General features: G+C 39.1%; 1 pseudogene; it reads right to left on the bottom strand.

Annotated features, from left to right (window-relative positions):
* Positions 1-446: 446 nt before the first annotated feature.
* On the bottom strand, positions 447-2,039 carry LOC148034842 (threonine synthase, chloroplastic-like; annotated as a pseudogene).
* Positions 2,040-24,483: the final 22,444 nt, after the last annotated feature.

Below are 24,483 nucleotides of genomic sequence, written 5' to 3'. Positions count from 1 at the left end.
AGGTGTCCTGTAAGCTCCATAGTAGTAGCTGACTTAGCACTCAAACCTATAAAGCTCAAAACATTAGAGATACAATCATGGTCTAACTCAGAAGGTCAAGAAGTGGTAAAAGATAATAAAGAAGTACAAAGCTTATAATAGGAGACATAAGAACAAACTTATGGGTATCATAATGATGAGCTTGTCCTTATTACACAATGTCAGAGATATGCAAAATTCCATGATCAGCCTGTCCTTGTTACACAACATCAGAGATATTCTAAATTCCAACCCATGAGTTTTTCTTTTGCATGATAAAGATAAATCTGAGACACCATGATCTTATCAAAATGAGAGATGTGATTTACCATAGAAATAGTGGTTGCACATTCCACTTGTCAACATGAAATGTGCAAATAACCTCAAAATATTGAAACTCTAGGTTAGTGTCCTTCTCAAAAATGTGCCTATGAGAGAGACCCTAAACTAATCTTTATTTCAATTGGGAGGGTAGCATACTTTGATTGCAACTTTGGTATCTCCTTCAATTGGTAAGCAATTTTGGAATGACTGAACATCAGGCCATTAACAGCACTCATAACAATAGTATGATTGGTTGGGCCCAATTACATTCTTCTCTTGCAACTTCATCAAGGCAGATACTGCCATGCAAGTGTCTGGGCAGTAAACACTTCTATCGTATTAGCCAAAGAACCAGCATCCATTATTTCTTCTTTTATAACCTCTTACAATCTCCTCAAAATTTCAAAGGGTAGAAACTGCATGATCAATGGATACTAAATCACTAGTTTGAATAGCAGATGCAAAAAAGGGTTGGCCTTCATAGGTGTATAATTATTCCACCTGGTCTTATAATATAGATGCACTGGATTGGCATTTGTTGTTGCGGATTGTGCACCAACTAGCTTGGGAATTCGATTAGTCAAGCCAAGTTCTTTGCACTTAACAAACCCCTAACAGAATGCATAGATGTTCCCATGATTGCTTTGATGTATAATAACCCAGTGAGGAATGTCCCACTTAAAATCTCTATGGCTATAGTTTTCTGGCCTTCCAAGTGAAGGCTTTATAAAGAATTAGCCAAGTATATGGGCATTGCTTCTATCACCTCTCAAATTAGATGCATGCACCTATCAAAATTGGTGTCCAGGCTCAATAAGACTACCCCATTGGCAATTTGTTGCACCAAGTGGGCAATTTAGATTTTGTTTGCTGGAAAAAACACAATAGGAGGAATGCCAAGTGCATCAAAATAAGTTGAAAGTGTTACAGATATATCAATAGTTGATGCATAGTTGACATCAATGAGAAGATTATTCATTTTCCTTAACCTCTTCTCTTGACTCAACAAGACCATCATTCCAAGATCCTTAAAGCTCCCCGTGTGAGTGATACCACACTACTTCACCCACAAGTCATTCAAATTCAACATCTCATTGTCCAATTGCTATGCATGGAACAAATTCAAATTCCCTTGAAAAGCATTTACAATATCATCTGTCCATCTCAGGAAGTACACAATTTTCCTTACTCCAAGCACTTGATCCAAAATGGCCAAGTAGTTTTACTAACATAGAAATCAAACAAAGTTCAAATACTTCACATGATATTCCTTAGGGCCTCCATATCATGCTCAACATCAAGAACCAAACCATCCTTGATTTTTTAAATGACCTCCTCCAACAAATACCCCTAGTCGAGAGGGTCATATGGGATGAAAGGAACTTACTTGGCAGAGAAGGTAGTAGGCGGCTCAAACAAACCATGGTGGCATGCATTGTCAAAGATGTTGTCAGTTGCCTTCTTTTTCCTAGAGGCCAAAGTGGAAGAGGTGAGCCTCCATGGGTTAGCAGATCTCACGAATAGTGTTGTGTTAAGACTCCACCTCTTTTTACTAGTTTAGCTAAAAAAAATTGTCAAAAAATGCTATTCGCTAACTCTTCTTACTAGTTCTTCTTACTAGCTGAAAAAATTTGTCAAAAAATACTATTTGCTAACTCTTCTTACTAGTTCAGCTTTGAATGGCAAAAAAGTTTCATGCGAACAAAAGCATAATACTTTAGTTGTGATTTACCATTGCACACCCTAGTAAAGAAAGTGAATGACCTTTGAATGGAGTTTGTAGTAGCTACAAACTTGCATTGGAAATTCTTCTGAGCACTTCCAAAGCTATGCTAAATGCAAGTACATCCTACACATGCATTGAAACATGAGCAAGGGAAAATTTTATTTTAGTGGCCCTAATGCATGAAATTATTTCAAGAGTGTATCAACCATCAATGCACCCATCAGAATGGGGAAAAAATAGACCATCCCACATAACTCATTATTGTGATAAAAGAAGCCTTTACACTAAAAACTTGTTGCATTTCTAGCTATTTGTTTTGCTTTACAAGTTTCACATCTCTCGAGTGTTGAGATATCGAGCTCCACTCATGATATGCCAGGGTGACCGTTGTGCATTTATGTCACCGACTTGTTAGCTACAGATGCGGTTGGTACACCGCCCATGAATAATAGCTAGATGACAGCTATCCTTATCTACTCTAGTTCTGGCTCAGTTAATATGCCACCTTAGTTAGTTGAGTTTGGTTTTGATGCCAGGAGGCATATTCCACGGTGGATTCCGTGAGGTTTTACGGTGGATTCCGTAAACTTAGATGATCGGGGCTCATACACAAAGAGGATTCTTTGTGCGAGAAGTTGATGGGGACGCCTGTCCTTTTCGGGCGTTTCATTAATTTAGTGTGTACATGGGTGATTCCATAGCGGGTGATTCCGCAAAATGCATATTAAATTAATAAACGTTTATGAGTTTAGAGTGTGCACTCGTAATAAATTAAGGTTAGGATTTATTTCTAACCAGTTGATTTATTTATGTAGCTGAAGACTGCTAGGTATTCACTTTTGTCGGTTTAATTGTATTATTTTACTAACGATTGTGAATGCTTTAGTTGATGTGTAGAGATAGCAGCAGTGGCGGAGGAAAGCATTGGAGTCTAGCGGGTATTCGACTTTTGGACTATATTTTGATAGGCGCCACGCCTATATTTTGTTATGTCTATTGAGACATCGATTATTTATTATTATTTTGTATACGCTTATGCGCCTGGATATGTTATTTCTATTTGGACATTGAGATTGGGCGTGCCAGACTCTATGGGCACCGTCCATTAGCTTTATTTTCCTATTTTTGGTAGAAAGCAAACTCAAAAGCTTAAAAGCTTGTCATATTTTTGTAATTGGGCTATTATTGAGCATGAAGATTGGAAATATACATTAAATACATGCTTTGTGAAGCGCTCACACAAGGCATGGGGGAGATTGAACCCAATTTGTCTCTTGCCTCTTGTCGTGCATGCTTTTACATGGGTTTTTGTGCTAAAAAGTAGAGTACTTTGTTCTTGGGGACCTTCCGGGATTCACCACGTGAGCTATCTGCGACCGATCTGCGCACCAGTGGTATCAGAGCGGAGCAGAGATCAAGAGCTTCCAATCGCTACCAATATCGGGCGAAGGCGGAGCTCCAGGAACAAACGGCCTCTACAGTCAATCTCGTCGCGAACCGTCGATACAGGCAGACTTCTGGCGATCAAGAATCCCTGTTTCCACTGTCAGATCGCGAAGGACCAGGCTCTGCAGGCGGAGGACCACTCCTACATCCTCACATACAAGTCGTCAAAAACCAGAGCTAAGTTTCATGACTATAAGCCTAAAAGCTTAAAAAAAATCAAAAGTTATAAAGCTTAGTTTTAAGCTTTAATAAGCTTAGCCTCACAAATTCAATTTCGGGCGGCATCAGTATCTTCTCGCCGGATTCAATCGCGACGTCAACATACCGCGATACCTCAAATCCACATTGGGCTTACTAAGCCATAAGTTCCATAATCAAACTAAGTCACAAGCTACACTGGTCACACACATTCAGTCAGATTTGGCAAGTTTATCAAGTTGAAGTACTGCAAGTTCCATAAGTTGGCCCAAGTTCTACAAGTTCCCTAAGTCCAGCAAGTCAACAACTCTGCAAGTCTGTTAAGTCTGCAACTCTGCAAGTCAGACTAAATCAGAACTGACTAGTGCTTAAAACTCATAGAAGACTTGTTCGTATGCAAAAACTCTGAACTGGAAAGTTGTTCGCAGCAAGCTGTTCTACCTATCTACAAGTTCGTTGAAGTACTTTCAGCAAACGGAGACAGAAATATTGCAGAATTTCTGAAAATTGAAGAAGAAATATCCAAAAAAATACATAGCCTTGTAACCCCAAATTTGAGCTACTCTCATCCCGCTAACTGATTTTGAGTGAGAAAGGTTTGTTGAGTTTTACAGGATGACTACCCCACATATGGATGATCCTATGGCTGAAGACGACCTACCCGAGCCTACCATGGAACAAAAGCTAGATCTTATCATGTTACAATTGGAAGAAGAGCGAAGAGCTAGGCAAGCCTTGCAAGCGCAATTGACAAAGCTACAAGGAGCGTCCACTGATAAAGAAGAACCTCAAGCTGAAGAATTGATTCACCGTACCATCGACGCCACTCTTGAAGCACAAACCATTCGCAAGGAATCCAAGATAAGTAAACGAAGTTTCAAGTTTCGCACTTTCAATGGCATAAGAGAAGGAAAGACTGTTTTATCATTCATTAGCCAGTTTGATGACTATTTCCATGAGGAAACTTATCCCGAAAAAGATAAAATCAAGTGTGTTACTAATCATCTGATAGACAGAGCATCACTTTGGTGGACTGTAGTCCGCAAGAGTATAGAATGTCCTGCTACATGGGAAGATTTCAAGAAGAAGTTCATGCAAAATTTCCTACCACCGCAATTTCATGAGAAGGCTATCAAGCAATGGGATTTACTTCAACAGCGCGATCGTGAGCCTATTCCACAGTATACAGAGCGTTTTTGGAATGCACTCTTACAGTTACGCATGCTTGAAGACGTACCAGAGAGGACACATAAGCGGAAGTATATGTCTGGACTTCTTGGACATTACTACACTGAAGTGAACATGTTCAAGCCTGCTACCCTTGAAGACGCCATCTCCTTAGCTCACGACACTGAAGATAAGTTACGCGGAAGAGATCGACGACCACAGCCATTCCAAGCAAACGGTAATTATGGATCTAAACAATTCAATTCCAATTTCAGAAGGTTTAATCCAGGTCGTTTCTCATCACCATCTTTCCGCAAGAATTGGCCTAAACCACCTGCATTACCATCCACTGTCAATCCAAATTCTAAACCTATTCCACAAGCAAATCCAAATATACCCAGACTTCCAGCCATTGCAAATAATGTGACCAAAGCCAAGCCCATCGTATGCTACAAGTGTCACCAGCCAGGGCATCTCGCAGCAAATTGTCATTCAAAGAAGCCATCAGCACATATCAACTACCTTGGAGCTATGGACGAAGACGAGCATGAGGATATGCCAGATTTCACTGAAGATGAGGATGATCCTACTACTACTTTCGACACTTTACCAGGTATGCCTACCTCACATTCATTGTTGACTATAAAATGTATGATGCATGGAAAAGAAAGAACTATATTGCATGATGACGGTAGTACCCATGACTTTATTTCAGCAAAATTGGTAAAGGAATTAAAATTGCATACTGTACCTACGCATTATCGCATAAAAGCTGCATTTTTAGGCACTAGGTACAATGGCACACAAGAAGTTCAAGATTTAGAAATTCAAATTGGTCCATATATTGAAAGAAGAAATTTCTTAGTTGTCCCATTACAGTCAAGCGACATTATTCTAGGAATGCCATGGAGACATCAACATAATCCCAATATAGATTATTCCACACACACAATGAATATAAATTTTCAAGGAAAATCTATTACATTATTTGGTATGCATGCATCTCATATTTTTCCACTGCTTTCGCATACTCAAGCAAAACGTGCACTACGTAAGAATACTAAATCATATCTCATTTGGGTGAATTAATTGCACACAAAGGAAAATCATATGCACCCTAGGCATAAGGAATTTCTCGCATATTTTAAGGACTGTTTTGCAGAAGACCTACCACCAGGTTTACCTCCATCCCGTCCAGAAGACCATAAGATTGACCTAATACCTGGCACACAACCACCTTGCAAAGCCCCATATAGGCACAATCAAATAGAGCAAAAAGAAATCCAGAGTCAAGTTGAAGAATTACTAAATAGAGGCTTAATTCGACCTAGCAGTTCTCCATTCGGTGCACCTGTGCTCTTAGTCAAGAAAAAGAATAATACTTATCGTATGTGTATTGACTACCGAGCATTAAACAAGATCACTGTAAAGAATAGGTATCCTATACCTAGAGTTGATGACCTTATGGACAAACTGCAAGGATCTTCTATATTTAGTAAAATTGACCTTAAGTCTGGATATCATCAGGTGAGACTAGATAGATCCGACATATTTAAGACTGCATTCAGAACACAGTTTGGCCATTACGAATTCTTAGTCATGCCATTCGGATTAACTAATGCACCTGCTACTTTCAGTAGAATGATAAACCGTATTTTTCTAAAATATCAATATTGTGTGATTGTTTTCTTTGATGATATTTTAGTGTTCAGTCAAAGTGAAAAAGAGTATTATGAGCATTTATCATTAGTTTTTCAATTACTGAAAGAAAATCAATTGTTTGCAAATCCTGACAAGAGTGAATTCTTTAAGACAGAAATAGAATATCTAGGTCATAATTGTATCAAAAGAAGGAATTAAAGTTGATCCTAAGAAAATTGATGCAATATTGCATTGGCCTGTTCCTAAAAATGTACATGAATTACGCTCATTCCTTGGTCTTGCTAGTTTCTATAGGAAGTTTGTACGTAATTTCTCATTACTTGCTTTACCATTGACCAAACTTCTTAAGAAAGGAATTGTTTATCAATGGACTGAAAACCAACAGAAATCCTTTGACTTACTCAAACGTGCATTAACCAATGCCCCTGTTCTACAATTGCCTGACTTTAACAGACCATTCTTTTTAGTTGTGACCGATGCTAGCGGATCAGGAATAGGAGCCGTATTAATGCAAGACAACCATCCAATAGCATATTCTAGTTCTAAGCTGAAACCCTCTGAGCTTAAATATTCCACTTATGACAAGGAACTCTTAGCAGTTGTCCAAGCATTAAAACAATGGAAGCATTATTTAATGGGTTCAGAATTCATGATAAAGACCGACCAGCAAAGCATTAGACATCTACTTAGCCAACCCCAAATTTCTGACCGTCATATTAAATGGGCTTCATTCATTCAAAGTTTCCATCCTATCATTCAATACCAACCTGGAAAAGAAAATGTAGTTGCTGATGCATTGAGTAGAAGACCTGCAATTCATAATATATCTATCATATCTTTTGATTCTTTGATTGCCATGAAAGACACATATCACCAGGATATTACTTTTCATTCTGATTGGCAAAAATTAGTTCAAAATAATTTCATTCCTGTTGATTCATTGTCATATAATGATGGATTCATGTTCTTTGAAAAGAGACTGTGTGTTACTATTCCATTCCGATCTTTTGTTTTGAATGAAATTCATTGTCCCCCATATCAAGGTCATAGAGGTATCATTTCTACATTACGCATGTTAACTGAAGATTTTTATTGGCCGCATATGGATGCAGATGTATCTAATTTTGTTTCTGAATGTTTGATTTGTCAAAGATTAAAGAGACATCATGGTAAACAGTATGGATTATTAATGCCTTTGTCTATTCCATCTAAACCTTAGGAACATATATCTATGGATTTCATTACTGGTTTACCAAATACTAAATCTAACCATGACATGATTTGGACAATTGTAGATAGATTTAGTAAGCAAGCATATTTCATTGCATGTAAGAAAACTTTAACAGCATCACAAGCAGCACAGTTATTTTTGAAAACTGTTTTTACTAACCATGGATTGCCGAAAGTGATTATTTCAGATAGAGATTCTAGATTTTGTAATAATTTTTGGATTACACTGTTTGCAAATCTAGGCACAAAGATTGATTTCTCATCTGCATTTCATCCAGAAACGAATGGACAAACAGAAGCCACAAATAGCACCATTTTAGATCTTTTACGTGCATACACTATCTCTAAACCTCAGACATGGGATACTCATTTACATTTATTACAGTTTGCTTACAATAATACACCGCACACATCTACAAAGAAAGCACCTTTTGAAGTTATTTATGGATATAGATTATCTACACCTGTTGCATCTTTGTCTAATAAAATACAAAGTGCCGATGATATTGCTGTTATGCATAATAGTATTTTTGATGAGGTCAAGGATATGATTGCTAAAGCCCAACAATCATATACCAAACAAGCCAACAAGAAAAGACAAGCCATGAATTTCAAAGTTGATGATTATGTTTGGCTTAGAATAGAAAAGCGCAGACTGCAAAGTGTAGATAGACATCCAGTTGTCAAATTAGCTCCTAGATTCTACGGACCATTTAGAATCATTCATAAGATTAATGACAATGCATTCAAGTTAGAACTACCATCTCATTGGAAAATTCATAATACATTTCATATTAGTTTATTGAGACCATTTAGAGGCCAATTACCTATCCACCCTGTCTATGAAAACCTACCTTTACTAGAAGAAGAGACTGAAATACTTGAACCAGAAGCCATTATAGACACTGACTACATGACCACTAGAACTGGCCGAAGGTATTCTAGATATCTAGTAAAATTTAAGAACCATCCTGTAGAGGAAGCACAATGGATGCACGCTAGAGACTTAAATGCTTTCCCCACTCTGTTAGCTCCACATTGAGCTAATAGCAATTGAGGTCAATTGCTATCCCACCCCGGGGGTATGATGCCAGGAGGCATATTCCACGGTGGATTCCGTGAGGTTTTACGGTGGATTCCGTAAACTTAGATGACCGGGGCTCATACACAAAGAGGATTCTTTGTGCGAGAAGTTGATGGGGACGCCTGTCCTTTTCGGGCGTTTCATTAATTTAGTGTGTACATGGGTGATTCCATAGCGGGTGATTCCGCAAAATGCATATTAAATTAATAAACGTTTATGAGTTTAGAGTGCGCACTCGTAATAAATTAAGGTTAGGATTTATTTTTAACCAGTTGATTTATTTATGTAGCTGAAGACTGCTAGGTATTCACTTTTGTCGGTTTAATTATATTATTTTACTAACGATTGTGAATGCTTCAGTTGATGTGTAGAGATAGCAGCAGTGGCGGAGGAAAGCATTGGAGTCTAGCGGGTATTCGACTTTTGGACTATATTTTGATAGGCGCCACGCCTATATTTTGTTATGTCTATTGAGACATCGATTATTTATTATTATTTTGTATGCGCTTATGCGCCTGGATATGTTATTTCTATTTGGACATTGAGATTGGGCGTGCCAGACTCTATGGGCACCGTCCATTAGCTTTATTTTCCTATTTTTGGTAGAAAGCAAACTCAAAAGCTTAAAAGCTTGTCATATTTTTGTAATTGGGCTATTATTGAGCATGAAGATTGGAAATATACATTAAATACATGCTTTGTGAAGCGCTCACACAAGGCATGGGGGAGATTGAACCCAATTTGTCTCTTGCCTCTTGTCGTGCATGCTTTTACATGGGTTTTTGTGCTAAAAAGTAGAGTACTTTGTTCTTGGGGACCTTCCGGGATTCACCACGTGAGCTATCTGCGACCGATCTGCGCACCAGGTTTGAGACCCATATATAGGGTTCTTCTATTTCTTTGTACTAGAGTTCTTTTGGCTTACACAACTAAGAAGAGGAAAACTGTTTTCAGCCTCCACCTTTATGTGTATTCCCCCATTGTGTAAGTGAGAAAGCTACAAGTGAGACTTCTTCCTTCTCTCCCACAATCTTGACATGGTATTAAAGCCTAATTCGTGGTAAGGAGCTCAAGAAAGCAACCAAGTTCGTGGTGTTCTGGTAAGAGGACCAGTGTTGCTTTTATTTTTTGAGTTTGGGAGCAAGTCTCTACAGGTAGCACAGCCGGAGAGTGCAAGAGTGCATTGTCTTAGATTGAGAGACCCTTCGCGGTGTAGCAAGAGGGCAGTATATGCTGCGGGCGGAAGTTTCGGTGCGTGTTTTGGAGGCGGAAGTTATCCACACGCACTCAGGAAAAGGCCCTGTTTTTTGCTGTGCGACCACTGTTCTACAAGTCGGTGAAAAGTTACTGTAGAAATTGCATCGTATACCTATGCGCAAAGACATTGGGAGTTACAGAATCATCCTTGTTGCCTGTTGATGCAAAATCGTCACTAGGAAGTGACTGTGTGGTCAAATACCACTTTCGTCACTTTTGCAGATTTGCCCTTGTGAGGCTAAAGCTGTGTTTTTTGCAATGATAGAATTTTTTGCAGTGTTCTGTAATGGCGTCTGATTCTCTTTCACAGATTGTCACTGAAAAGCTTGACAAGAACAACTTCCAAGCATGGAAGTTTAGAATGACGAATTTTCTTATGGGAAAAGGATATTGGAAATTCGTTGCAAGAAATGAAGAAGAACCAGTTCTTCCTTATGTTCCCAATCAACAGCAAATGCAGGCATTTAAAGGATGGCATGAGAGAGCTAGGAAAGTTATGTACTGGCTATCTATCAGCATTTCAGGCTTTATGATTGTGCATATTCAGGATGCAAGTACGCCAAAGGAGGCATGGGATACTTTGTCAAAAATGTATAGCACAAATACGCAAGCCAGGAAAATGCAGCTCAAGCAAGAGTTGCACAATGTGCAAAGAGAAAGTATGAGCATCAATGACTACCACATGAAGGTGAAGAAGATTGCAGATGCACTTGCTTCCATTGGGTCGCCAGTGAAAGATGATTTAGTTTCTGTGACCTTGAATGGTCTAGGAAAGGATTATGCATGGTTCCGAACATCGATTTCTGTCCGTGAAAGATTTCCTGATTTTGAGGAGTTGATTGCTCTTCTAATTTCTGAGGAGCAGAGAAATGGTGGTGCATCTTCTTCAGGAGGAACTTTAAAAGAAGCTGTTTTCTACTCAAATGCTGGAAGAGGTAGAGGCAGAGGTAGAGGAGGCCGATTTGGAGGCCGTGGTAGAAATCAGAATATGTAACAAACTCAAGAAAACCAGTCCTATGGAGGAGGACGTGGTAACTCTAGAGGCAGGGGGAGCCAAAGAGGTCGTGGTGGATAGCAAAGAGGCCAAAATGCAAACAACAATGTTGAATGCTACTACTGTGGTAAAATGGGTAATATGGCTAAAGACTGCTATAAAAAGCTGAATGGAAAATTGCAACAAGGGAATTATGCATCTTCTAGTAGACAGGGTGATGACAGAAATGAGCATTTGTTTATGGTGCAGCACATGACCAATTCTTTGACAAGTGCAGAAGAAAGAAACGATGTGTGGTATGTTGACTCGGGTGCATCAAACCACATGACAGGTTATGCAGAATGGATGCAGGATGTAAGGAAAATGGAAAAACCAGGATTTGTGGAGACTGATGATGATACTGCACATCCTACTGTGCAGATTGGAAAAATTCCTTTGTCTATGCAGGATGGGAAAAAGAAATACCTGTCGGATGTATTTCATGTCCCGAATATCACCAAGAACCTGGTTTTTGTTGGTCAAATGGTTGAGCAGGGTTTGCAGGTCAGATTTAATTCTTATGGATGCTTTGTTGAGGATATGAAAAATAAAGGTCGCTTGATAGCAAAAGCAAAGAAGAAGGGCAGAATGTTTACGTTGGATGCAGACATGCCTGAATTGAGTGCAGCAATGTTTGCACATGGGATCGGTGTAGTTGCAGATATTGATATCTGGCATAAACACATTGGTCATGTTAATGTACAACGACTTAAATCAATGCAAGCCCAAAATATTGTTGCAGGATTGCCTAAATTCAAGGTTGCAGAAATGCATAAGGTATGTGAAGCCTGTCAATATGGAAAACAGGCAAGGAAACCATTTGCTAGACATGTTCAAGAGAGTAAGAAGCCATTGGAATTAATCCACTCTAATGTGTGGACTACTAAAGCTACATCTATTGGAGGCTGTCATTATTTTGTCACTTTCATTGATGACTATAGCAGAAAAGTTTGGGTGTATTTTATAAAAAAGAAAAGTGAAGTGTTTGGGCATTTCAAAACTCTTAAAGCTATGGTTGAAAAAGAAGCAGGCCTGCAAATAAAATGTCTAAGGTCAGATGGAGAGGGAGAGTACCTCTCAAATGAGTTTGGAAGGTTCCTGCAAGAGCATAGCATAAAGCAGCAATATTCATGCAGTCATACCCCACAACAAAATGGAATTGCAAAAAGGAGAAACATGCATATTGGATAGGTATCTTGTGCCATGCTCAACGAAAAAGACTTGCCAGATTTTTACTGGGTTGAAGCACTTGCTACAGCAGTCTACATAATGAAGAGGACTCCCATTGCAGCAATACATGGGATGACTCCAGAGGAGAGGTATACTGGTAGGAAACCAGATATTTCTCATTTGAATATTTTTGGTTGCATTGCCTATGTTCATGTGCCAGATGAGTTGAGATCCAAAATCTGAGAAGTGCATCTTTATTGGTTACTCTTTGCAGCAAAAGGGTATAGATGCTATAACCCTTCCACTCGAAAGTTTATAGTGAGCAGAGATGTTATTTTTGATGAGATGAGTAGCTGGTATAAACCAGTAAATGTGATTGATGATGTAGATGCACAAAATGGTAATGCTGCATAGAATTCACAGCAGCAGTCACAAAATATTAGTGGACCTAGAGTGTCCTCTAGTAGTGGTTCACATTCTTGCCATGGACAGACAGATTGAGATCAGGATCATCTCCTCAAAACAATGTAGATAGTGGTATGCACGTTTCACGAAAAGGAAAAGAGAAGGTAGATCAGCCCATGCTTGATGTGAATGCAGGTCACTCTTATGTGGATGGTGAATCGAGTGTCTCAAAACACAGCATTGATGATGAGTTGGGTATTCCTTCTATTGTTACACCTAGAGTAAGGAAGACCAGGGATGTTTTGAGAGCACCTGGGAGTGAACGTACTTTGCGCAGGTCTACCAGAGCTAGGTATCCTGTGGATAGGCTGAAATATGATGGATTTACAGCCATTCACTATGCCTATATGGTCAAACTGATACAGGAATCAGAACCCACTTCTTTTGAGCAAGCCATGGGAAAAGAAAAATGGGAAAAAGCCATGGATGAAGAAATGGATGCCTTGGAAGCAAATGCTACATGGAAATTGGTACCTTTGCCTAAAGATAAGAATGCAATTGGTTGTAAGTGGGTTTATAAGGTGAAACACAATGCAGATGGTTCTCTGAATAGATACAAGGCAAGATTAGTAGTCAAGGGGTATGCACAAACATATGGCTTTGATTATGAAGAAACATTCAGTCTGGTTGCAAGGATGGAAATTGTAAGAGCAGTCATTGCTATGGCTGCATTAAAAGGATGGTCTTTACATCAAATGGATGTAAAGAATGCCTTCTTGCATGGTGATTTGCAAGAAGAGGTCTATATGGAGCAGCCACCAGGTAATGTGCATGCTGTTGATCCTGAGTTTGTTTGCAAGTTGAAGAAAGCCTTGTATGGCTTGAAGCAAGTACCTAGAGCATGGTCTGAAAAGATAGGACAGTATCTTGTCACTATTGGCTTTCAAATTTCCAAGGCAGATTTCTCACTTTATGTGAGAAAACAGAGAAAGCTATTATGCTACTTGTCATTTATGTTGATGATTTGATTATGACAGGTGATAGTGATGAAGATATCCTTCATATGAAAATGCTATTGAAGCAGAAGTTTGAGATGAAGGATTTGGGAGAGCTGCATTATTTCTTGGGCATTGAGGTGATTAGATCACCAAGTGGGATACGGCTCTTGCAGAGGCAGTATGGATTGGACATGCTATCCAAATATGGGATGACAGGCTGTAAGCCTATTTCATTTCCTTTGGAGCAGAATGTGAAGCTGAGCACAGATGCAGGTGAGCTTCTGGAAAACCGTACTATGTACAGATGCATAGTAGGAAGTTTGATTTATATGACTATTACCATGCCAGATTTGAGCTATGTTGTTGGATTGGTAAGTCAGTTTATGCAGGCTCCAAGGAAACCGCATTTGGATGCGGCTAGACGCATACTCAGGTATGTGAAGTCCACATTGCAATATGGACTACTTTATGAGACTGGGGTTCAGATACAGTTGCATGGATAGACTGATGCTGATTGGGCTAGTAGTATTCTTAATAGACGATCTATCAGTGGATATGTGTTCTCTTTTGGGAGTGCTGCAGTCACTTGGAGCAGCAAGAAACAGCCTACAGTTGCCTTGTCGAGCACAGAGGCTGAGTATAGGGGTGCAGCAATGGCTGCATGTGAGGTAGCTTGGTTGCATAAGCTACTTTATGATATGCATCAGCCTACACATGGGCAAGTAGTCATTTATCGTGACAACATGAGCAGAACACACTTGGCAAATAACCTGATCTATCATGCTAGAACAAAGCACATTGAGGTGCATTATCACTATGTGCGGGCGACGCTTTTACTAGGTCTTATTGATCTAGTTTATGTCAGCACAGAGGATCAGGTAGCTGACATATTCACAAAGGCATTGGGCGCAGAGAAGATGCGCAAGTTCAGAGACCTGCTTGGTGTGCAGGAATTGGGATTGAGCTCGAGGGGGAGTGTTGAGATATCGAGATCCACTCGTGATATGCCAGGGTGACCGTTGTGCATTTATGTCACCGACTTGTTAGCTCCAGATGCGGTTGGTACACCGCCCATGAATAATAGCTAGATGACAGCTACCCTTATCTACTCTAGTTCGTGGCTCAGTTAGTATGCCACCTTAGTTAGTTGAGTTTTGTTTGAGACCCATGTATAGGGTTCTTCTATTTCTTTGTACTAGAGTTCTTTTTGGCTTATACAACTAAGAAGAGGAAAACTGTTTTCAGCCTCCACCTTTGTGTGTATTCCCCCGTTGTGTAAGTGAGAAAGCTACAATTGAGACTCCTTCCTTCTCTCCAACAATCTTGACATCGAGTCCATCTTACATTCATTTTCTTCCTATTTCAAATCACTACATACAATGATACAACATCTAACAAAAGGCATAGGAATTGACGAGCTAGAATCTCATAGATGTGAGAGAGGCACAAAAAATAACATGATACATGTGTTGCAAAGATTCCTAGTGGCATGCCTAGTACATTTCATGGTAAACCGTAGGTGTAGTCTCAATAAGAACCCCTCTTGATTAGGATGTTCTTATCAATCACAGTGACTGCCACTATCCTCAATGAGAAAAAATCATACATGTGCAATTACTAGGCCAATTAGGACTAAAAAATTTAATTGAATATTTCTTAGAAACATAAAAAAAGTAGTCACCATACTAAGGTGTTTTGGTCCTGCAAAAGGTTATGTGCAAGGACCATCAAGATGGTTGTGTTTATTCTTCACATGTTGAGATTTAGGGTGATGTGGATGTATTCTAATCTTGGGCCCTCTAGATGAAATAGGCCCCACTCTAGAAATCACAGAGGATCTAATTTCTTTTGTTTTATTTCTTTATATATTTTTAGTTTAATCTGTGGTGGCAAATTAATGATGCAACACTATTCATTGGCTTTGGATTTTTGAGAATGAAGGTATTGTAACAAGCTAAATATATTTGATAGCAATAGCCTATGGTCATACTTTCCATGATAATATATATCTAGCTTCACAATTTGTTTGTTTAATAAAAAGGTACCACCAAATATAAAAAATCTTACTATTTATGATGTGAATTGAATGATTCTATGTAGATGGTTGAAATAAACAAAGCCATTGCTAGTCCCTTCCTCGAAACTAGGCAAATAGTGGCTTATCATATGACTATTGATTCTGAAGTTCCTTGGATATAGTCATTATTTTTTCAATATTAATATCTAGAGGTTGGTTATGGACATAAACTTAAGGAAGTGACTTTGACTTCTAGAGAGTGAGTACAGAAAATGTCATGACTGAGGCACTAGTGTTATTCTTTGAAAGTCGATAAAGAAGCCCTTAGCTTGGCTTTAGACACAAGATATACTAGAATATTAAGAAGTAAAGCTATTACAAGAATACAAGGCCTATTTAAGATCATTTTCTAGTTTATCAAATTCTCATCCATTAAGTCACCTAGTTTGGAAGACATCCATTGGAGGATTTGTTTGCTCATCATTAGTTATCTAGTGGAGTGGTTAATGTGACCACTAAAGTGAAGCTTAAGATACAAAATTTCCATATTTCCTAGACTATGAGCACCAAGTATCTTATTTTTTATTCATAAGGAATATCATTTCCTTTATCTCCTCCTCAAATGATGGCCTATTAAGGAAGGCATTCACTCAAGAAAGTGATTGTGAGAGCTCTCGCTTGACGGCCAAGACCCATGGACTACTTATTGTTTAAGCATTCCAAGAAAGCTCTAGTGGCTACTTCTCACCTAGCTGACATGCCTCCAAACCTATGAATGTAGTGAGCTTTCCTTGATGCAAAAATGAGTTGCGTCCTCCTTCACACACACTGGTAGCTCCATGATCCTAGATGCTAGCTCAAGCATCCTCAAGCCTCCTCCTTCAAGCTTCACCCTCTTGATTCCTCACTCCCACATGCTCACTCCCTCACCCTCTCAATCTCCCTCTCTCTATACCTATCTCTATATCACACACACACACACACACAAATAAGAGAAGAGAAGAAGACAAGGAGAGAGGTCTCTTGTTAGCCACACACCAAAGAATGACCTTCCATTCACTTTTTGAATTTTATATACAAGCCCTAAAATCCCATGGGCACCCATTCCTTTTTACATGGCTGGACTTTGTGGCAAGGTCATTTTTCCTATTTCCCTTTTCTTGCCTCATGCCTTAAGCTACACCCGTCTATTCTTTTACAAATGGCACAAAAGGGAGATTGGTGCTCTTTTACAAGAGTTTTTTGAGTTTTTTGAGGCACCTTCTATTTAAAATTGTGTTTTTTCCGTAGCTTAGATTTTATTGGCCACCTCTATACCTTTTCTATTTTTCTTTTCTTTTTGTCATTTTTGCTTCATATTTCTACCATTCGAACTGAGGTTAACATTACCCCCCTTCGAGATGGGTGCAAGTCCCATGGCAGTTTGCGGTCTTTGTTGTGGAAGGGTGGGTTCTGGGCCAGGCTGGGGGGGTGATGGGGCCGCATGTGGACTCATTTGATTGGGATGATTTGGTAATGATTTGGATAGAGAACCCAAGATGTGTCAACTGGATGATAAGGGCCTCCGAAGTTGGTGGTTTGTAGCATCCTGTTGTACCTGGAAGGAGAAAGTGCTCGACCTAAGGGAAGTGTCTACCTTGCCGTGCGGTGCTCTGGGCTCATGTTGGTGGAACAGGGAGTTGGGTCTAACCCTAGGTAAGCCTAGGTGATGTCCCACACTTGAGGACCCATTTTGTACAAAGGGAGGTGCGGTGCATGTAGCTTAGGTTGACAGACCTAACCATAGGCGAGTCTTATCTCCTTAGGTATATCCTTCCCTTGGGGTGCCCTAAGCATGAAGTGGGGAGGCAAAAGGGTTAGGGAGTTAGGACCAGAGCCGACCGATCGAGGCCATCAGATGTGCCAAACTTGAGGATCCTTAGGTGCAGTGACTAGGCGCTATGTGCCGCGACTTGCGTTTGGACATGTCACGGGCTCCTTACATTTTTATTTGTTTACTTTTATTTTTAAAAAAACTTGTTGAGGTATAGGATTCGAGCAGTAGCTAATTGCTACTTCTTGTCATCAGAAGGCGGTGGAGTCACTCTAAAAATTTCAACTCTACATGAAACCCTTAAGATTCAACCGGACCTAGAGAGGGGTGGTGGAGAGGAATGGATGGTTACAGTGAGTGAATTTGCTGTTACTCATATCCTCAAGAATAGGGAGGTAGAAGGAAGGTAGAAGGCTAACTTGCATTATTAGGCGGGTCATCGCGCAGCTATCAATGGCGTTAAGGTCAAAAAAGAGTGGGGGGAGACCATGTTCTACCAGGGTGGGGTCCTGCCTAAGTAAGATTTTTAATATCCTAAGATAGTTGCATGTGGTAAGGAAGGCAAGAACAGGATAGGAGGACAAGTCAGCAATAAATTGGGTCGTGGTAGCATCTAGGCTATCGGAGGTGAAAGTGAGGGCTTGGGCTCAAGTAGTAGTACATGGATTATTATGACGGGAAAGTTGTAACGGCCATGGGTGTTTGCATCAAAGTCTAATCCTACCCTATGAGGATATGCCATGAATGTGGTTTTGTTTCTCTCAAAAGGGAGGGTATTACAAAAAGCCATCCATGGCAGCACATTGTCGTCGCAAATACGTCTCCACCACAATAGTTGGCACTCGTATCTAGACACAGACCAAGGCACTTCAAAAACCTTATTTTTCCAGTACTCGGCATCCTCAGTGCCTTAGAAGGTGGGATTCTTCTCTCTGTCTTCCAACCATTGTTGGCTTAGTTGGCTTCTGATGTCGATCACCTTGTCCACTATTCTAGGAGAAAGGACTCTGCGCAAGGCATTGGGGATGAGGAAGCTGAAGTTGAAAGGATGTTTCTCTTTGTCACATCTCTCCCAGACTATGAGCTCCGCATGAAAATTGGTCGGTAGGTCATTTGGGCATGTGGAAGGGGTACAGATAGTTGTGCCATAGGGTTAGCCCTCAATCTTTGTTTGGCTTCTTCCACCATTTTTCTTCTCTTCTCCCTCAGGGTGGTTTTTCTTTCCACGGATTTATCTGTTGGCTGCCACTGCTCTTCAGCATGGGGTGAAGGGGGTTGTGGGGTAGTTTTAAAATACAATTTTTATTTTATTTTTACATACACAGGGATATAATATAAAGGGGTTATTTATAGATTGAATAGAAAATGGTTATGTTTTATTCAAGAAAAATTCATAGATAAGGATATTTATAAATAGGCCTTGAACGCACTTGATGTAGAGAATATAGATATAGTAACTTCCCCGAGGACTATTTGCAGGATTGTTTGCAGTAGTCAAATGTCAAATGTCTTTATGTAGGTGGTTGTTCAGTGCTGGCTATTGCCAATAATCACAAACTTGGCTATGAAGTTTTAATGCTAGCTGTATATCAGCTATACAAAAAGAAGCATCTCCATGTTCAACATCCTAGGCTTGCAAGTTACGATAGGACAAAAAGTAACATTGATCCCCATAAGCAAAAGGAGTTGGAACAATTATCTTTTCCGTCAACCACATGATGAGTTGACATGTATATGGATTTTCTTTAATATTTTAATTTTGTAAGGCTAGATGTTCTAAACATGTCATCAATAGATTTAGGTCCTTGGAGGTACTTTTGTGGAGCTTGTAGCTTGATGGATACCCTATACAATAACAACATTAATTTTAGCATCATATGCATCTTACATTTGTAGAGCATGAGATCATTGCTATAATTGCCCTCTCTTTTCATGTTTTATGGAACAAAAGGCTCTTTCCATACTAAAAAAAGGCAACCTCACATGCGAGCGAGCTTGTGAGTGGGCTTACTGAACCGCTATGCATTGGAAAGTTTATTTGTGAGCTAACAATAATCATCATCATCACTAATGTTATCAAACTATTGTGCCCTCTCCTCATGCTATTTTTCAAGGAGGAATATGTGAGCGGACCATTGTTTGGAGCCCATTTTCAATTTTGTTGATGGCATTGGGCTATAGCTTACCTGTAGCTACATCTTTGACTAGTTGTGACATGTGGGATTGATCTTCACAATCTTGCAAGCTTTGCTGCTTCAAGTGGAGACCCTTGGGGCTTGAAATAGATGCAGATTATGGCTTCTTATTTAGAAACATGGACACAAAGGGAGAGAAATCAAGAGTTGCAATATCTGGCTATGGCTGCTTTCTTGGGTGAAATAATAGTAGAAGAAGAGACTATTGAAGTAGGTCATAGAACCTTAAAAGCTAAAAGTAAGAGCAGATTTGAGAAGAGAATACAGAATTTTGGCTTCTGTCAAGCTGCAATTAGGATGAACATTGCTAGGGTGAGCTAAAGAAATGCTTTGTACCTACACATGATTTCCACCAAGAAAGGCACACAACTCCAGTGTTTTTTGTGGTTGTACGTTCACCAAGAAAGATTTGTGAAGAAATAGTGAGAATAAGTTGTACAAGTTGAAGAAATTTAAAATGCATTGAGTGAGATGGTCTTCAGAGAAGAAGCTGCTTTCTTTCCTTGATGACATGGTTTTCACAGAAACTGCTACATTTATGGGAGCAAATGTGATGCAAGTGCTACTTGATTGCTAATGGAAGTGGTACTGGGTTATTCCAAAATCTAAATCTATGCATATGCTCAAGTAAGAACTTGCCTTCAATCCCCTAGTTTCCACTACTTTAGGGACTCTTATTTCAAAGTAGCTATATAGATGAATACTTATAGATAAACCCTCTGAGCTACTTCACACTCTAGAACCAACCCTAAGAAAATGGAGATAAGAACACAAGAGTTAAAGAAAGTAAAAGACTTGATTGTGTTCATTGTTGTACAAGGAATGCTTGTATATAAGGATGCCTCTTAAAGAGGTCAATGTGAAAGGTGGATGATTAGTGAAAGATGCCACTTTTGAAGGCTTACACTAAAAGATATTTGAATATTATTCCAACATACCTTCTTAAATCGAGAAAAGACAAATTAAAAATGATTTCAAGAAAATGAGTTACTACTTTCTATCCCCTTATAGAAAGGAATGGGTTGCAAGTACAAAAAATGATGTCAATAGAAATCAGGAGCATTAGAGGTGAGACGAAATTTTTCATGAGTGACAAGTTTTGTGAAAATGTCTATCTAGTAAGAACTAGGCACATGCTCAATGTGAAGATAGCTCTCCTAATATAAATATTTTACAAAATGGAAACATAAACTAATGTGTTTGAGTTTGTCAGAATTGACATCACCTAAAGTGATGAGTGTGATATAAGATTGATTATCAAAATAAGTGGTAAATTCAGCAACTTTGTAGTAGAAGTTTGATTCCTAGATCATAATGTGATATAATTTTACTTGTTGGCACTCCAGATAGAAGAACCACCCATGAGAAGCAGGTAGCCATCGGTAGTCAATCTATGAGTGAAAATATCACCTCCCCAATCAGCATTACAACAGGCGCAGAGGGTATCTTGGGATCAAAGGTGATACTTGAGGCTCAAGCATAAGGAACTTTTAATCATTTCCTACATAGGAAAAACTAGGGAATCCCCTATCAAATCTATAGATAAAAATGCACATAAATAGGGAAAGTATTTAGGGAAAATGGAATATTTCCTAATTAGAGAAACTAGGAAATCACATAGGAAGTTTCCTACATAGAAAGGGAAAATTCCCTTCAAAGAAAACTTTTCTATATAGGGAAAATTTTCTATATAGCGAAATGTTCCATTTTTTTAATATTTACTTTTCCTACCTACATTTATTTTTGATCAGAGAAATGATAAGAAAAACCCTTTTCTTCTTTCATATGTAGGAAAAATTTCCTATGTGCAGAAATTTTCATACATAGGGAATTTTCCTATGTTTCCCCACATAGGGAAATTTCCCTACATTTGATAGTTTTCCTACATAATAAATTTTTTATGTTACTCTAGTTTCTCTCTAATTGGAAATGTTACATTTTTCCTAGTTTGCACATTCCTACTTCTATGAATTTATAAGTAGAAATTATACACTAAATTTAAAACTAGGATATACATAGATTGTTTAGTTAATTTCAAACAGGCCATAATGTACATCTAATAGTTTAGATAGTTTTTCCCTAAATACAACTCTTGATGCATGAAATTCTTGCGTACGACGAATGTGCAACATGCAACCTTTTCCTAACTACTACGTACTTAAATGAGATTATAGGTTTTTTTTCCTATGTTGAGAGAAAAATCCTAGATATGTAATATTTTCTATATAAGCTTTTTTTCTATGTGGAGAAATTTTTTTAATGTAGATAATTTTATTTTTAAAAAATATTTAAGTAATTTATATGATGCCATAATATGGTGGTACTATATCCTTACTCTAGTTGATTCCTAATGGCTAATGAAATGATAAATAGAGACATTGCATTGTAAATGACTTGGACATAGAATTGAAAATCTCTATCACTTGTGTCGATGCCAATGCTAATGGGTTGCTTGGGAATTGCTGGAAAAGGAGAGCTTGCTCATCATTGTCAAGTAGTTCCATGTAGCTATCGATGGTTATGGCATGTATGTCCCTCTACAATACATAGAGATGTATCGGCACAATGGGAAGCTTAGCTAAATCAATCACAGAATGCAAAAAACTTGAGCAACCCACAAATAGAAGAACCCTATATCCACCTTTGTGTGTATTCCCCCATTGTGTAAGTGAGAAAGCTACAAGTGAGACTCCTTCCTTCTCTCCCACAATCTTGACATGGTATCAGAGCCTGGTTCGTGGTAAGGAGCTCAAGAAAGCAAACCAAGTTCGTGGTGTTCTGGTAAAAGGACCAGTATTGCTTTCATTTTTTGAGTTTGGGAGCAAGTCTCTGCAGGTAGCATAGCCGGAAAGTGCAAGAGTGCATTGCCTCAAATTGAGAGACCCTTTGCGGTGTAGCAAGAGGGCAGTATATGCTACGGCCCTTGGTTGCCCTGTTTTTTTGATTTGAGGCCATTTCGGTGCCTGTTTTGGAGGGGGAAGTTTTCCGCACGCACTCAAGAAAAGGCCCTGTTTTTTATTGTGCGACCACTATTCTACAGATCGGTGAAAAGTTATTGTAGAAATTACATCGTATGCATGTGCGCAGAGACATTGGGAGTTACAGAATCATCCTTGTTGCCTATTGATGCAAAATCGTCACTAGGAAGTGACTGTGTGGTCAAATACCACTTTCGTCAATTTTGCAGATTTGCCCTTGTGAGGCTGAAGCTGTGTTTTTTGCAGTGACAGGATTTTTTGCAGTGTTCTGTAATAGAGTCTGATTCTCTTTCATAGATTGTCACTGAAAAGCTTGACAAGAACAACTTCCAAGCATGGAAGTTTAGAATGAAGAATTTCCTTATGGGAAAAGGATATTGGAAATTCGTTGCAGGAAATGAAGAAGAACCAGCTCTTCCCAATGTTCCCAATCAACAGCAAATGCAGGCATTTAAAGGATGGCATGAGAGAGCCAAGAATGTTATGTACTGGCTGTCTATCAGCATTTCAGGCTCTATGATTGTGCATATTCAAGATGAAAGTACGCCAAAGGAGGCATGGGATACTTTGTCAAAAATGTATAGCATAAATACGCAAGCCAGGAAAATGCAGCTCAAGCAAGAGTTACACAATGTGCAAAGAGAAAGTATGAGCATCAATGACTATCACATGAAGGTGAAGAAGATTGCGGATGCACTTGCTTCCATTGGGTCGCCAGTAAAAGATGATGATTTAGTTTCTATGACCTTGAATGGTCTAGAAAAGGATTATGCATAGTTCCGAACATCAATTTTCGTCCATGAAAGATTTCCTGATTTTGAGGAGTTGATTGCTCTTCTAATTTTTGAGGATCAGAGAAATGGTGGTGCATCTTCTTTAGGAGGAACTTCAAAAGAAGCTGTCTTCTACTCAAATGTTGAAAGAGGTAGAGGCAGAGGTAGAGGAGGCCAATCTGGAGGCCATGGTAGAAATCAAATTATGTAGCAGACTCAAGAAAACCAGTCCTATGAAGGAGGACGTGGTAACTCTAGAGGCACGGGGAGCCAAAGACGTCGTGGTGGATGGCAAAGAGGCCAAAATGCAAACAACAATGTTGAATGCCACTACTGTGGTAAAATGGGTCATATGGCTAAAGAATGCTATAAAAAACAGAATGACATCATGAATGAAAAATTGCAACAAGGGAATTATGCATCTTCTAGTAGACAGGGTGATGACAGAAATGAGCATTTGTTTATGGTGCAGCACATGACCAATTCTGTGATAAGTGCAGAAGAAAGAAACGATGTGTGGTATGTTGACTCAGGTGCATCAAACCACATGACAGGTCATGCAGAATGGATGCAGGATGCAAGGAAAATGGAAAAACCAGGATTTGTGGAGACTGGTGATGATACTGCACATCCTATTGTGCAGATTGAAAAATTTCCTTTGTCTATGAAGGATGGGAAAAAGAAATACCTGTCGGATGTATTTCATGTCCCAAATATCACCAAGAACCTGGTTTTTGTTGGTCAAATGGTTGAGCAAGGTTTGTAGGTCAGATTTAATTCTCATGGATGCTTTGTTGAGGATATGAAAAATAAAGATCGCTTGATAGCAAAAGGAAAGAAGAAGAGTATAATTTTTGTGTTGCATACAGACATGCCTGAATTGAGTGCAACAATGTTTGCACATGGGACCAGTGTAGTTGCAGATATTGATATCTGGCATAAACGCATTGGTCATGTTAATGTACAGGGACTTAAATCAATGCAAGCCC

The sequence above is a fragment of the Lygodium microphyllum genome, chromosome 6 (genome assembly GCF_053477565.2).
Source record: "Lygodium microphyllum isolate KBCC chromosome 6, Lygodium_microphyllum_v1.1.10, whole genome shotgun sequence".
NCBI classification, from domain to species: domain Eukaryota; kingdom Viridiplantae; phylum Streptophyta; class Polypodiopsida; order Schizaeales; family Lygodiaceae; genus Lygodium; species Lygodium microphyllum.
The sequence above is the reverse complement of the archived record's forward strand: the minus strand, read 5'-3'. Positions and strand labels throughout refer to the sequence as shown.